The 4,241-nt window shown below is 55.8% G+C and overlaps 1 pseudogene; it reads right to left on the bottom strand.

Moving 5' to 3' along the window:
- Positions 1–151: 151 nt before the first annotated feature.
- On the bottom strand, positions 152–607 carry LOC119467837 (annotated as a pseudogene).
- Positions 608–4,241: the final 3,634 nt, after the last annotated feature.

The raw sequence follows: 4,241 nt of genomic DNA on the forward strand, positions 1-4,241 counted from the left end.
CTTCTAGGTCAAATTTATGTGGGGGAGATTTTCTATTCATTTCTTTAAGAGAAACGTTGTGTTTAACGGTAAAGCTTAGCACATCCCAGTACCAGGAATGGTGTGGAGTGGGGACAGGCAGCAGGGACAGGCAGGTGACCCCCACGGGGCCTCATGTGGTGAAGAGGATGAGGGAGATGACCATCAAACAGGAGAGGCCCACGGCCCCAGACAGAGCAAAGCCCAGAATGGCATTGGAGAAGAGCTGCTGCTTGAGACCCGGGTTCCTGGCACAGCCAACCGTCAAGCTGCCCAACACGTTCCGATGCCAGCCCCTGAACCACCCACACCAACGGGGGCTGCCCCAACACCAGTAAACTTGGCGTCTGTGTCAGTGTCCTGGGAGACAGCGCTGGTCTGCAGCTCCCATCTGGCCCCTGGCATGGGGAGCTGCTGTAGAAGGCTGTGGAGATGAATTCTCTGGGCTATTCAAGAAGGAGGCAGACACGGGCCTGATGAGGCCCCTGGTACAACAGGAGAGCAGAGCTGGAGAGACGAGTAGTCCCCGGGACCTGCATGTTCTCAGGCTGCACCCCCACTGCCCTGCAGCCCCGCTGGCCCACGGCATTCACCCAGCTCAAGGTGACTCACTTTTACTCATTGTTTATGAAATAAGCTTACTGTGGAGATCATCGGAAACAAGCAGCAAAGTGCGTGAGCCTTGAGGAAGCCTTTCTCGTGGCCTCATGAGCATCCACTCAGGGGTGCTTTCCTTACGAGCTGCAGTGAACTCTTCCCAGACTGCCGTGGGAAGTTGTACAGAAGCGGCTGGTGGTCCTGGAGGGGTGGTGAGGCGGGTGGGGCTGTGCATGGGATGCCAAGTCCACAGCACCGGGAGGCAGCTCACTGCAGGACCCACACAGCAGGTGCAATGCCAAGTCCACAGCACCGGGAGGCCGTGCTCACTGCAGGACCCACACAGCAGGTGTGATGCCAAGTCCACAGCACCGGGAGGCAGCTCACTGCAGGACCCACACAGCAGGTGCAATGCCAAGTCCACAGCACCGGGAGGCAGCTCACTGCAGGACCCACACAGCAGGTGCGATGCCAAGTCCACAGTGCCGGGAGGCCGTGCTCACTGCAGGACCCACACAGCAGGTGTGATGCCAAGTCCACAGTGCCGGGAGGCCATGCTCACTGCAGGACCCACACAGCAGGTGCGATGCCAAGTCCACAGTGCCAGGAGGCCATGTTCACTGCAGGACTCACATGGCAGGTGCGATGCCAAGTCCACAGCGCCTGGAGTCTGTGTTCACTGCAGGACCCACACAGCAGGTGCGATGCCAAGTCCATAGCGCCGGGAGGCTGTGTTCACTGCAGGACCCACACAGCAGGTGCGATGCCAAGTCCATAGCGCCGGGAGGCTGTGTTCACTGCAGGACCCACACAGCAGATGTGATGCCAAGTCCACAGCTCCGGGAGGCTGTGTTCCCTGCAGGACTCACACAGCAGGTGCGATGCCAAGTCCACAGCGCCAGGAGGCCGTGTTCACTGGAGGACCCACACAGCAGGTGCGATGCCAAGTCCACAGTGCCAGGAGGCCGTGTTACTGCAGGACCCACACGGCAGGTGCACTGGTCTCCCCTCTGAAACCTGCGCCCGTGCGGTGCACCTGAGTGAGCCCTGCCCCTCCGGGATGTCTCTGTGATGCCTCCTAGGATGAGAGGCTCCACACCTGCAGGGACACAGGTATCACACAGGTGCACTAGGTGGAGCGTGATGCAGGGAGGTTGGGGCAGGGACACACGGAGAGACCCCACCCAGCAGGGTAGGCCTCATCAAGTGATGTTATGCTGGGACTGGGCCATCGGCAAGGCTGGCCTGCAGGCAGAGGCATGCATATTCCGGGCAGGTGGGACTGACTGCCCACAAAGCTCACCTCCTTGAGAACCCCACCTGGCTGGGGCAGGCGGGAGTCTCTGGACCTTGGAGCCAGTGGAGCCTGCAGTGTCACCAGAGGGCCACAAGGTGGCTCTCGAGTCCGGCTCTGGGTCTCTGTGAGGAGGGAGCCGCTGAGACCTGGACCGGCTGTGAGACGGGGTCCTGTTAGTGGGGTCCCGACCCCAACCCCACAGGGCTCTGCCGGGACAAAGGCTGAGCCTGCCCCAGCCCCAGGCTGGGCTGATGCTCCTAACCAGAACCCGAGCCCGATTCTGCTCACTGAACACTCATCTGCTCCCTTGCCTCAGCCTGCCTTGGCAGTGAGGACGGCCTGGCCAGTGGGTCTGTGTCACCTCCTGCATCATCTGTGTGTCACGTCCCGCATCACCTCTGTGTCACCTCCTACCTCACCTGCATCATCTCGCATGTCACCTCTCATGTCACTTCCATACTACCTCCATGTCACCTCCCACATCACCTCTGTGTCACCTTCTGCCTCACCTGCATCATCGCATGGGTCACCTCCATGTCACCTCCGTATCACCCTCATGTCACCTGTATGTCACCTCCCTGTCACCTCCATGTCACCTCCGGCATCACCTCTATCACCTCCCACCTCATCTGCATCATCTCACATGTCACCTCCATGTCACCTCCATATCACCTCTCACATCACCTCTGTGTCACCTCCCACCTCACTTGTATAATCTCATATGTCACCTCCTTGTCACTTCTATGTCATCGCAGACTGACCCTGGCTTGCCCTGGGTTACTCTCGGGCCGAGGCCCTAACAGTCTGGCCTGGTTGAAGCTCCCCAGCTTATATCACACACACTGTTGTCCAGAGCCCAGCCTCACAGTGACATTGCTTCAAGAAGGCTGGGACTCTATCCTGTCTGTGTTTAGGAATGAGGGACACTGACTTGATCTCTGCTATCAACACATTACAAACATCACTGTGACTTACAAAAGATTTCCGAGGGCTGGGCGCTGTGTCTCACTCCTGCAATCCCGGCACTTTGGGAAGCTGAGGCAGGAGGATCGCTTGAGCCCAGGAGTTTGAGACCAGCCTGGGCAACATAGTGAGATCTCGTCTCTACAAAAAATTTTAAAAATTAGCCAGGCGTGGTGGTGTGTGTCTGTGGTCCTAGCTGCTCAGGAGGCTGAGGCAGGAGGATTGCCTGAGCCCAGGAGGTCAAGGCTGCGGAGAGCAGAGATGGTGCCACTGCACTCCACCCTGGGCAACAAAGCAAGACCTTGTCTCAAAACACCCCCACAAAACCCCCCAAAACAAACAAAAAAACCCCTAGATTTCAAATAACTTAAACTTATTTATCCAAGATGAAGCAGTTCTGCACGGGCACACTTCACACCTGGAAATTCTCTGCTTTCCCCATGCTAGGCTGAGTGGATCTGGGGCAGCTGATAGTGCCTACTGGATCCAGTTTCTGGCAAATCTGAATTGTGACAGCTTCAGAGCTGGCCCAGATGATCAATTTTCATGTGAGTTAAGGTGTCCTTAGTTTTTAGGTGATTTGATAATACTTTTTTCTATTAAAATTTTATGATGATATATAATATAGAAATAATCTATGTAAAATCATGTCCATACATTAACACACATACAGCCCAGCTTGAGAAACAGAACATGAGTGCTTTCAGTCCTGCTAGGAGCAAAGAAAGTTAACAAAAAATCAACTCTAGGCCGGATGCAGTGGCTCATAGCTGTAATCTCAGCACTTTGGGAAGCCAAGGTGGGTGGGTCACCTGAGGTCAGGAGTTCGAGGCCAGCCTGGCCAATGTGGTGAAACCCCATCTCTACTAAAAATACAAAAATTAGCTGGGCGTGGTGGCACACACCTGTAGTCCCAGCTACTCGGGAGGCTGAGGCAGGCAACTTGTTTGAATCCAGGAGGTGGAGGTTGCAGTGAGCTGAGATCACACCACCGTACTCCAGCCTGGGCGACAAGAGCGAGACTCCATCTTAAAAAAAAAAAAAATCAACTCTGGGCCAGGTGTGGTGGCTCATCCCTGTAATTCTAGCACTTTGGGAGGCTGAGGCGGGAGGATCCCTCGAGCTGTGGGGATCCCTTGAGCTGCCCAGGAGTTCCAGACCAGTCTGGGCAGCATGGCAATACCCTGTCGCTACAAAAAATTAAAAAAATTAGCAGGCCATAGTGGTGTGCACCTGTAGTCTCAGCTACTTGGGAGGCTGAGGTGAGAGGATCTCTTGAGCCCAGGAGGCCAAGGCTGCAATGAGCTATGATCGCACCACTGTACTCCAGCCTGGGTGACAGAGCAAGACCCTCTCTCAAAAAAAA

The sequence above is a fragment of the Cebus imitator genome, unplaced genomic scaffold, assembly GCF_001604975.1.
Source record: "Cebus imitator isolate Cc_AM_T3 unplaced genomic scaffold, Cebus_imitator-1.0 Scaffold338, whole genome shotgun sequence".
Classification (NCBI taxonomy): domain Eukaryota; kingdom Metazoa; phylum Chordata; class Mammalia; order Primates; family Cebidae; genus Cebus; species Cebus imitator.